This window comes from Somniosus microcephalus, chromosome 7 (genome assembly GCF_052327205.1).
Source record: "Somniosus microcephalus isolate GS21.2 chromosome 7, FLI_Smic_1.0, whole genome shotgun sequence".
NCBI classification, from domain to species: Eukaryota; Metazoa; Chordata; class Chondrichthyes; order Squaliformes; family Somniosidae; genus Somniosus; species Somniosus microcephalus.
Window position 1 is genome coordinate 200714964 of NC_140993.1, and position 12235 is coordinate 200727198.

The window sequence follows — 12235 nt, forward strand, 5'->3', positions numbered from 1 at the left end:
TATCAAGCCAATAAGCTAATTCTGTTTCATATTTTAAGCATTCACATTTCAGTCCTCTATTTATGTGACAGTACTTCAATTATTAAACTTCCTGGCAATCGCCTAATGCTATTTCTCAATAAACTGCCAGTTACAGTTCAATTATTAATCACCTTGTGTAAATGTTCAATGTCAAGGACATAAAGCACACTGGCAGCTAATGTCCACAATGATAGGTACTGCTAACCCAAAGTAGAATACAAATATCCACAAAGTTAAAATTATATGTAGTACTGTACATATTATAAATAAGTATGGAGATAATTAAAAATTACAAGGGTTTTACATATTTATAAATTGCTTAAGCTTCAGTTTCACAGTCTATGTCTCCTGAAACCTATCCATTAGCTACATATTTATGTTTTTTTGTTAGAAATTGATATCCAGCATAACAAATAGTACATATTTTGCAGAAATACAAGGTGGCTGAAAGACCATAGACAGTAGGATGGGCATAAGGCTGGAGAAGGTTAGAGAGATAGGGTGAGGCAAGGCCATGTAGGGATTTGGAGGACAGGGAGCCAATGCAGCTTGGTGAAAACCGGATAATGGACAGTCAGAGACAGTACAGATACGGATGGGTGGCTGAGTTTTGGACAATTTGAAGTTTATTGAAGACGGAAATGAAAGGGCAGCAAGTAGGAGCAAAGACCGGGGGTATTGCATAGGTGGAAATAAACAGTTTTGTTAATGGGCAGGACGTGGGGTTTGAAGCTCAGCTCGGGGTTGAACAGGTTGCAAAGTTTTGCATGGTCTGGTTCAGCCTGAGCAAGAGGGAATGGAATAAGTGAGAAAGGAGCAGAGTTTATAATGGAGGCCAACAACAATGGCTTTGGTCTTCCAAATGGACCTTTGATTTATCCATGACCCTCCGAGATATCTGCGCTCCTCTAATTCTGGCTTCATGAGCAGCCCGATCATAATCGCTCAACCATTGGTAGTCGTGCCTTCAGCTGCCTAGGCCCGAAGCTCTGGAATTCCCCTCCCTAAATCTCTCCGCCTCTCTACCGCTCTCTCCTCCTTTAAGACGCTTCTTAAAGCCTACCGCTTTGACAAAGCTTTTGGTCATCTGCCCTTATATCTCCTTATGTGGCTTGGTATCAGGTTTTGTTTTGTAACGCACCTGTGAAGCGCCTTGGGACGTTTTACTACGTTAAAGGCACGATAGAAATACAAGTTGTTGTTGTTATCAGACAGTCGGTAGAATTGCGGAAGGTAGGTAGAGTGAGGTGTTGTCAGCATACATATGACAACTGACCCCCATGTCTGTGAATGTCACAAAGGGCTGGCATGTAGAGAAAGAGACTAAGCATAGATCATCTGAGGACTCAGGTAATGGTCTTATTTATTTATAAATCAAATAAATTAACAATCTGGATGTTTACCCATCAATTCACTCTAAAGTGCACAGGTCTCAAAGGGTCTTTGCTATCGCAATTTTTAAGAAAACATTAAGCTGGTTTATGTTGTTTGTTTTTCTATGATTTATTATATTAATGTTAGTAATGCAAAAAAAAATTATTGGCAACATGGAGATTCAAAGCACAAACCCACATTGCATCAGTTTATAACACAATGCATTAAAAACATCATAGGGGCTAAATTGGATAGCCCCCAAAAATGGGCACAGCCATATCCTAACAACTGCACCACTAGCCTCAGCCACTATTCAAATTACCACTCCAACACTCACCTGCCACCAATCGCTATCAATCAGGACTCATACCTAACATGCATATGTTCCACCTCACCTTCGCACACTGTTTAAAGCCTCACACCCACATCTCTCAGTTCGTAAACACTGCCAGCTATTCAACCATGACAGCCACATCACCCAAACAAATTTTACAACACTCACTGACACTTCCCTCTCTCTTACAGGAGAAGGTGGTGCACAACTGGAGGCAGCAGGAACTAACCGGAGAGGGAGAGGTGCTGCATGCTCTAACCCCCATGGAGGAGATGGTGTTGACCATTGTCAGAAGTGCCATTGTGGAGGCCGTGGCCAGCGCCGGGGCTGAATCCATTTTAGATGACTGAATCCTCATACTTAATCCTCCTTCTCACATCCCATTTCCTCCTCATCCCACAATCTCTTCTGACTTACAAGCTGCAGATTGGTGTAAGCATGCACCTATTTGCTTTCCACCCCCTCCCCTCACCACAATGGTACCCTTGTGCATTTGTCTTTTGATACCCAAGAAGTGCAATCTTGCCAGGGATTGGAGGAAGACCAAGAAGAAAGTGAAGATGACACACTGTAACTTGATTTCACACACTCAGCCACCAGCTCAGATACTGACACTGAGCTTTTCTTAGAGGATAGATTAGAGGCGGGATCTGTACGTGGTGAGACACCGGGCACGGGGGTGTGGGGGGGGAAAAGAGAGGAAGGATAGCGCAGGTGGCAGCTCGCCAGAGACTTCTGCATTGGGAAGCCTGCCAGAAAGCCTGCGTTCAATGTCAAGGAGCACACAGCTTGGAGCCCATCCTTTCCAGCATGGAAGCACTGGCCAACTCAATCAACACAGTTGTGGACCCAACCATGATGTGGCGTCTCAGCTTCCATCAAAAATCGGAGTCCTGCAGTGGAAGCTCACACTGAAGGTGTGCATGATCAAATTGCTGCCATGCAAGCTCAGACTGTTGCCATCATGTCTGCAGGTACCAGTATTCAAAGGGGCTAGCATGGTGTCACAGCAGTCCAGCAAACTGTCCATCAAATTACTAGGATTGCTGAGGCGCCACCTGGGGGCGTAGCAGTGGCTCCATGGCGCACGAGCCTGATGTCCTCCCACTCCACCAGTGCCCTTGCTGTTGCCCGTCAGACAGCCAGCCCAGACTGCTGCTGCCCATACCAAGATGGTGCAGTCTGAAACATGGCCTTCTAGGCCCAGAGCTGCTAGACATCGTCCTCCAAGGCTATCTGCAGTCTCCTCCACTGAAAGTCAGCAGCCTTCCACCAACCATACTGCGGCCACTGCGTAGGAGCACTAGGACAGGCAAAGGCACACAGAAGGCGGGCATTAAGGGAATGCACAAGGGTGATTACGCTTGTATGCAATATATAGCATGATTTCATTTATAAATTTGGTTTGTAATGTTTATTTTGTGATGGGTTTTATTTTTGTATTGTGGCCAAGAGGACGCAGTGATGGTCAGTAACAAAGCGATGGTAAGGAGTGTGGGACTGTTGGTGAATGGGGAATTGGGGTTGCGGTTCCAGTTCCTAGTATCTCATTTGAATTAGTTCTTCACGTACAGCGCGGGCAGAAAGGAACTGTCTAAGTTGCCACCTCTTTTCTGCATCCTTGTGCTCTTGCTCTTCAGCTTCGCACCTGATAGCTGGTGGCAAGGTCTGTCCCCTAATGAAGGCAAGGTTATGCAACATGCAGCATACCACCACAAATCTCGAGACCTGCTCAGCCGAATACGGAAGGGCTCCTCCAGTCATGCTTTATTTCAAGAGGAAGGCCTACTAGTACACCCATGTCTGGGAGCAACTAGTTTGTGCAGAAGCCTTGAAGTCACCAAAAAGTACTTCAGCACCTGCCACACCACTCCCTGTAGACTTTTGAAACAACTATGGAAAGCAGTAAAAACCATGTGGAATTGTAGGAACAGACAGAAGAGATTAACCAGCAACTAAGCTGTAAGTAGTTGCTGATTGCTTTAAATAGTGTTGGTGCTGGGGTCCTTCCTGCTGCTTAATGAATGTTCAGCTGTATGAGCTTGAGGGAGCATCGGCTGGACTGCTGAGCTCATTGATTGGTTTACGTCATGATCTACCTGTTCTGCATACTTCCGCCAGATGCCAACACCTGCACCAAGATGGGGTCTGGCGCCCTTCTCACCATAAGTGGTGCGCGCCGCGGATACCATTTTAAAACTCGGGCATTCACAGCTCCCAAAAAATGGGCGCTGCTAAACGCAATTTCTTGCTCCATATTTTCACTTCAACAGTTTGCAACATTAATTTTGAAATGAAACAGAAGATTAACTCACCACCATAATGAAATTATATTTTAACACCTCCAGTACTTAACTGCCACAGTATACATTAGTCGTATTTTCCAAACAGCTTTAATTACTGATAAAACAGCAAACTAACCAAGTTTCAGAACTGATAAAAACAGGATATACACACGCACTTAAGCTGAGGACATGTTCACCAAGTGTAATTAAAATCTATATGGCAGGCAGGGGTATCGTAAGCTGCCAGCAATCTCCCAATAACTTTTACAGACTCATTAATTCTTGTACATTAAGAGTAACAAAGCAAAAAAAAAAAATCAGCTTTACCGCAAGAAGATACCATAAAATAAGTTTATGTGCAAGGCTCTGCTAATTAGCCAAGTGTTGTGAAACAGTGCATTAGTAATGCTGGAAGACTTTGTGCAACAATAATCACAGAACAAATCAAGAGGCCCTGCTAAATCCCAGCTGTGCCACTTGTTTTCTGAGCAGAAAGAAACTGTGTAGCCCTATGTATAGGATAACACAAAGGCTGGATTGTGTTACAAGGCAGTAACACTTCAAGGAGGTTGAGATGGTCAAAAACCATAAGAGAAATTGGAGCACTTTGTCGTTATCTTGACGGCAAGAGTAGACAATGGTAATGCAGTAGATGTAATTTATCTGGATTTTCAAAAGGCCTTCAATAAGGTACCCCATATTAGACTGATGAACAAGGTCAGAGAATGTGGAGTCAGGGGACAAGTAGCAGAATGGATTGCTGGCTGGCTTCAGGACAGAAAGCAGAGAGTAGGAGTAAAGGGGTAGCTATTCAGTGGCAGGTGAGTAGTGGTGTTCCACAAGGATCAGTGCTGGGACCACTGCTGTTCACAATTTGCATTAACGATTTAGATTTAGGAATCAAATACACAATTTCTAAATTTGCAGATGACACCAAATTGGGGGGGTAGTCAATACTGAGGAGGACTGCAACAAATTACAGGAGGACATTAATTAACTTACAGAATGGGCATATAATTGTCAAATGAAGTTCAACACAGATAAATGTGAGGTATTGCATTTTGGTAGGAAGAATAGGGAGGTCACTGGTCACTTGGAGGGGGGGGGAGTCTAGGTGGGGTAGAGGAGCAAAGGGATCTCGGATTACAAATACACAAATCACTAAAAGTTGTGACACAGGTTAGCAATGCCATAAGAAAAGCAAACCAAGCACTAGGGTTTATTTCTAGAGGTATAGAATTGAAAAGTAGAGAAGTTATGCTAAACCTGCATCGAACCTTGGTTAGACCACACATAGAGTACTGCGTACAGTTCTGGTCGCCATCTATCTATCTATCTATATATATATATAAATCGGTACTTCTGTCTGTCTGTCATCGCGTGTGCGTCTGTCGGGTATGCGCTCAAAAGTTACAGGGCGTACCTATGCGCGCGTTACCTCCAAAGAAAGCTTACGCTTCCGAGACGGTTTTAAGCGTATTTACGTTTCGGCCGGGCTAAAATCGCGCCCGCGGTATCCCAAAAACCTTAACATTCCGCTCATTAGCATCTCATTATCCGCTCATCAGCGACAGAGTGACCTCGAGCTCGACCAATCGTACGCCGGGTTGCTGGCGTGTGCCGCCGGGCCAATCGGTGCGTGTGTGGCCGGGCCTTATCCTTCTGAACCGAGGTGAGTCGCCACCATCTTGATTCCAAACTTTTCCTTTCTTTTTCCCGCTTTCTGCGTCTTAAAAAAAAACGTTGCTTTTAAAACACATATTGTATTTAAAAAAATTTAGAAAGTAATTAACTTATCTAATCTCATTAATTTTCCTACCTTTCCCCGTTTTTCCAGGTAGGCCTAGAAGCCTCGGCGTCTCCTCTGCACCCACGCCCGAGCTAGGCACCTCCCGGCCCCAGTCAAAGGCTGGAGGGCCGAGCCTCAGCCCAGCGCCGCTAGGGTGCGCGCGCAGCAGGAGCTGAGACGCGGCGTCTTGCTCTGGCTCGGCCGGGGCTTGCTGAGCGTCGACGGTTACCCTGGCAACCTGCCCCGCCGGCCGTCTCGCACAGCCGCAATCGGCGGTCTTCACCTCGGGGGGGGGGGGGGGGGGGGGGGCCGCGACCCTCGGAGGGGGGGGGGCCGCGACCCTCGGAGGGGGGGGGGCCGCGACCCTCGGGGGGAGGGGGCCCGCGCGCGCAGCAGCTGAGACGCGGTATCTCTCTCTCTGGCTCGGCCGGGGGGCGGGGCTTGGTCAGCGTCACGGTTACCCTAGCAACCGGGCCTGCCGGCCGAGCCAGAGAGAGACGCCACGTCTCACCTCCTGCTGCGCGCGCAATCGGTGGTCTTCACCTCGGGTGGGGGGGCTGCGACCCTCGGGGGGGGGGGGGCCGCGACCCTCCCCTCCCCCCCTTCCTCCCCTCTCCCCCCCGCCCCTCCCTCCCCCCCAGTCGCTCTCTCTTCCCCCCCTCCCCCCCAGTCGCTCTCTCCCTCCCCCCCCAGTCGCTCTCTCTCTTCCCCCCCCAGTCGCTCTCTCTCTTCCCCCCCCAGTCGCTCTCTCTCTTCCCCCCCCAGTCGCTCTCTCTCTTCCCCCCCCAGTCGCTCTCTCTCTTCCCCCCCCAGTCGCTCTCTCTCTTCCCCCCCCCGTCGCTCTCTCTCTTCCCCCCCAGTCGCTCTCTCTCTTCCCCCCCCAGTCGCGCTCTCTTCCCCCCAGTCGCTCTCTCTCTTCCCCCCCAGTCGCTCTCTCTCTTCCCCCCAGTCGCTCTCTCTCTTCCCCCCAGTCGCTCTCTCTCTTCCCCCCAGTCGCTCTCTCTCTTCCCCCCAGTCGCTCTCTCTCTTCCCCCCAGTCGCTCTCTCTTCCCCCCAGTCGCTCTCTCGCTTCCCCCCAGTCGCTCTCTCGCTTCCCCCCAGTCGCTCTCTCGCTTCCCCCCGTCGCTCTCTCGCTTCCCCCCAGTCGCTCTCGCTTCCCCCCAGTCGCTCTCTCTCTTCCCCCCAGTCGCGCTCTCTCTCTCTTCCAACAACATGCCCTCGAAAAAGCCTCGGCACCGCCGGGCACTTCAGCTAGTCTATATATAAATGTCTCTCTGTCTGTCTCTCTGTCCAGCTATACAATCAAAAGTTATAGAGCGTACCTACACATATGTTATATCAAAAGAAAGCTCATCATTAGGGGACTCTTGTAGGCGTATTTACTTTTTGGTCGGACAAAAATTGTTCGCACATTATACAAAAAACCTTCAAAATTCCACTCATTAGCATTGACTGACATCAAGGTCGACCAATCCTGTGCCGTGATGATTGACCAATCCTGCAGTTCAGTCACCTGATGGTTGACCAATGTGTGGGCGGGACTCAGGGATCTGGCAGCCATTGCCTCAAGCTAAAAACCCCATTGCCTCAACCTAAAAATATGCTCATCGAGGTTAGTATCTTATTTTTTTTGAAAAAGATTTACCAAAAATGTTTTATAAGTACAGGTAGACTACCCTTTATTTGAACTTCCGAAAACCGAAACCCTCTAAAAACCGAAGGTTTTTCCGTTCAGCGTAAGTCGTGCGCACGACCCCCCGCCGACCCCGACCCCCACGCGGACCCCCGCCAGCGCCGACCCCCGCCGACTTACGCTGAGCGTCAGCGTAAGTCGTGCGCACGACCCCCCTGCGGACCCCCGCCGGCCCCGACCCCCGCCGACCGTAAGTCGTCGGGGTCGGGGCCGGCAGGGGTCCGCGGGGGGGGTCGGGGCCGGCGGGGGTCCGTGCGCACGACTTACGCTGCGCGTCAGCGTAAGTCGTGCGCACGACCCCCCGCCGACCCACCTTCCGAAATCCGAAATTCTCCAAAAACCGAAACACGGCTGGTCCCGAGGTTTTCGGATAAAGGATAGTCTACCTGTACTTTAACTTTCATCTTTTAAGGTATTAAAAGCTAGAAATGTTTAGGTTAAAAAAAGTGCAAAACAGGCAGAGGCTTCTCCAACTGCTGACAGCCCAAATCCAGTCCCAGGCTCCCGGCCCACACATCCACCAGCCCCAAAATTGCCCTGCAACGCGGGGCTCCCCTGCTAGTATTATAAAAAGGATATAGAGGCACTGGAGAGAAGATTTACAAGGATGATGCCAGAAATGCGAGGGTATACATATCAGGAAAGGATGAACAGGCTGGGTCTCTTTTCCCTTGAAAAAAAGGAGGCTGAGGGGTGACCTAATAGAGGTCTTTAAAATTATGAAAAATTTTGATAGAGAATGTTTCCACTTGTGGGGAAGAGCATAACTAGAGGCCATCAACATAAGATAGTCAGCAAGAAATCCAATAGGGAATTCAGAAGAAACTTCTTTACCCAAAGAGTGGTGAGAATGTGGAACTCGCTACCATAGGGAGTGGTTGAAGCATTTAAGGGGAGGCTAGACAAGCATGAGGGAAAAGGGAATAGAGGTTTATACTGATAGATTTGGATGAGGAAAGACGAGAGGAGGCTCGTGTGGAGCATAAATGCCAGCATGGACTGGTTGGGCTGAATGGCCTGTTTCTGTGCCGTAAATCCAATGTAAGATGTGTTAAAACCTTGAAACATGCTCCATAACATAATTCTTTACAATTTATACATAGATGGAGTTGTGGAAGCACTCTCTCAATTTTTATAAAGTGCTGAGTTTTTATTGCTTTTGCCAGTACCCATGAACGATTCCTTCAGCCATCCCCCATGAACACAGGATGTTTGGGTTACCTGTTAGCTCCAGCATTCAATGGTCAGTCGAGAGAGCCTAGGAGCAGTAATGATCAAAGACACCTGTGCGCGTACTCTCAAAATGGCTGTGCACAGGCCTCAGCAGCGTCACTAAGTTTTCAACAGATGAAGAGAGCATTTTTGGGGAGCTCGGATTGCCTTCTTCCTCCAGCTGTGGAAGGCCTCCAACCCTGCACAGCAAGTCTCTGCTCCCAATTTGGTGCAATTCCCTAGCAGAGAACCAGGAGAATAAGAACCAACAGATACTGAATTGCAGGTGAAGTTGATGAGTGGTTATCGAAGAGGTGCTGCAATATATCGTAGGGCCACTCTTCATTTTTGTCCCAGCTTTTGCTAGGCCTCTAATGGGGCAATTCCTGAAAGCGGTCTTAGTACCCCAAAGCAGTTTTGATCATATAAAAATGGCCAATTGACTAACTGCTGGCACACAGCATTCGGGTACCCTTGGCACACCCAGTGCTTGGAGGCACACAAAAATATTCAAACTAGCTGACAATGCATTATTGGGCAAAGTCAGCTCAGCTGGGCGCAGGTACAGCCAGTGCATTATTCGTCGAGGCTCTGGCACCACTGCACCAGACCGCATTATTGGTCCCATTGTGTTTCCTTATGAATTGCAGCTGCATAAATATGTTTACATTCTATTTCTCTAGAACAGCAAATAAAGATATGTCCAATACAAAGCTGTATAAAAACAAGCATGGCACAAATGGTAATCAACTGAGGAAGGGAAAAAACACTCATCGTAAACAACACTTAATTCAGAATTTGTATTTAGTGCATAAAAACCTGAAAAAATGAATTTGTTTTATTTTATTAAACTTGTGGCTGGGTAACCGTACAGTCAGTATTGTAGCCCAACAGCATAAATGAAAGCTGCAATTTCCATTAGGCATCTCTCTCTCCCCCACACACAATTTCTCCACAGGATCCAAAACTTTATCAGTAGTCACGTGATTGCTTTGTACTTTATCAGATATTTCTAACATCTTATTGAAACATAGAAGATTGTGAAGGGGTTGGATCGGGTGGATGCAGGGAAGATGTTCCCGGTGATGGGTGAAACTAGAACTAGGGGGCATAGTCTTAGAATAAGGGGCTGCTCTTTCAAAACTGAGATGAGGAGGAACTACTTCACTCAGAGGGTGGTAGGTCCATGGAATATGCTGCCCCAAAAAACTGTAGAAGCTACATCATTACATAAATTTAAAACAGAAATAGACAGTTTCCTAGAAGTAAAGGGAATTGAGGGTTACGGGGAGCGGGCAGGAATTTGGACATGAGTCTAGGTTCGGGTCGGTCATGGCCTTGTGGGTAGCGGAGCGGGCCCAGGGGCCGTGTAGCCTGATCCTGCTCCTATTTCGTGTGTCTAATTCTGTTAGATTCAGGAGATGGTTCTGTGATAGTGGATTGGCGGTTAGGATCAGATCAGCCATGATCTTATTGAATGGCGGAGCAGGCTCGAGGGGCCGATTGGCCTACTCCTGCTCCTATTTCTTATGTTCTTATGTTCAACCAACCTATTGGCAAGTTAATTATTTTGTTCAGAACAGTAGAAGCTTTTGCATTTTTGTTACATTATTATTTCCAGCGGACATGTACCTCACACCACAAATGCCGACTCCCCCTCCCAGCTATAACCTCTCAGTAAGCTGCGGACTATTGCTGATGTATTCTGGGAGTATTTTTAACCAATGGTTTCAATTTTAATGTATAGTTAATTTTACTTGGAGCAAGATTCCAATTCTTTACTATTAATACAGTAAATATCTCAGATCATTTATTTTGCAGTTTCCTTCTTATGAATCTTGGCGCTGTGCAAAACTAATATTAATTATTTGGAATATAGGACAGCAGCTTAGTGCAGTTCACTGGAGCACGAACAGACTTAATTTTCAAGCAGATCCAAGTGGGTGCTCATCTATAAAGCCCATAATCATAAATTGCCAATCTCAGTCATACATCATGGAAAGTCAACAAGCACAAGACAAGAACTATTCAAAAGGGAAGTAGCAAAAATCATTGGGAGAACATCCGCAGGCCATTCATGGATATCTAACAATTGACGGAACAGCACCAATAGGAAAGGATTGAGAGCAAGTCACCATCAGCCCTTTCAGATGGGATGGTGCCTGGAATAAGAAGAAAAATACCAAGAGACAGTTTAAAATTAAAAAAAATCATGTTTCAGTCTCATTGTTGAGGCATAACTGAAGACTCTTCCAAAATGAAGTACTGTACTTATTTTAACGTACACAAAACTCTCCAGGGTCTCATTAATGGATTATTCCCAACCCTCAATAACTATACGCTTTTAATGTTCAGTAACTTCAGAATTTTACATATTTTTGCATAATCCCGCATAACCACAGCAGGTTCTTTATAGTAGTGTGTATAAATGTTCCTACAGCATCCTAGGCCCAGCTATCTTCAGCTGCTTCATCAATGCCCATATCACAATCACAAGATCAGAGGTGTAGCTGTTTGCTGATGATTGCAGTGTTCAGCTCTATTTACAATTCCTCAGATAATGAAACAGTCTGGGCTAGCATGCAACAAGACCTGGACAGCATCCAGACTTGGGCTGATAAGTGGCAAGCAACATTTGTGCCACACAAGTGTCAGGCAATGACCATCTTCAACAAGAGAGATCACCACCTTGTCATGACATTCAATGGCATTACCATTGGCAAGCCCTCCACCATCAACATTCTAGGGATCACCATTGACCACAAACTGAACTGGACCAGCCACATAAATGCTGTGGTTACTAGAGCAGGTCAGAGGCTGGGTATTCTGTGGCAGGTGGCGCACCTCCTGACTCCTCAAAATCTCTCCACCATCAACACGGCACAAGTCAGAAGTGTGATGGAATATTCTCTAATTGCCCAGATGGGTGCAGCTCCAACACAAGCTCAACACTATCAGGTCAAAGTAGTCTGCCTAATCGACACCCCATCCAGTGGCTTAAACATCCACTCCCTCCACTATCGGCTGCAGTGTGTACTATATACAAATGCACTGCACCAACTCACCAAGGCTTCTTCGGTAGCACCTCCCAAACCCGCAACCTTCACCACCTAGAAGGAAAAGGGCAGCAGGTGCATGGGAACACCACCACCTCCAAATTGCCCTCCAAGTCGCACACCACCCTGACTTGGACCTATATCGCTGTTCCTTCATTCTCTCTGGATCAAAATCATGGAACTCCTTATCCAACAGCATTGTGCGAGCACCTTCACCACATGGACTGCAGTGGCTCAAGGCGGCTCATTAGCACTACCTTCTCAAGGGAAACGGGCTGGGAAATAAATGCCGGTCTTGCCAGCAACAACCACATCCTGAGAATGAGTAAAAAGAATGCTCCTCACCGAAGAGCCCACGACACTGCGTGGTGGTCAAAAAAAAAAAGCACCCTTCTGGATCTTCAATTACTGCATAATGATACTGAAAGGAATTATCTGGTATCAGTGGAGCTTTGGAGTATACTGTGCATT

The 12235-nt window shown here is 47.2% G+C and overlaps 1 protein-coding gene and 1 long non-coding RNA gene across 5 annotated transcripts in view; one reads left to right on the forward strand and one right to left on the reverse strand.

Annotated features, from left to right (window-relative positions):
• Positions 1–3144, forward strand: part of LOC147115075 (uncharacterized) — a 65156-nt gene extending 62012 nt beyond the window's left edge. The window contains exon 3 of the long non-coding RNA XR_015079044.1: positions 1921–3144. This is a non-coding gene — a long non-coding RNA (uncharacterized LOC147115075). The remainder of the gene's footprint in view (positions 1–1920) is intronic.
• Positions 1–12235, reverse strand: part of taf2 (TAF2 RNA polymerase II, TATA box binding protein (TBP)-associated factor) — a 170745-nt gene that overhangs the window by 11781 nt on the left and 146729 nt on the right. The window lies entirely within an intron of this gene.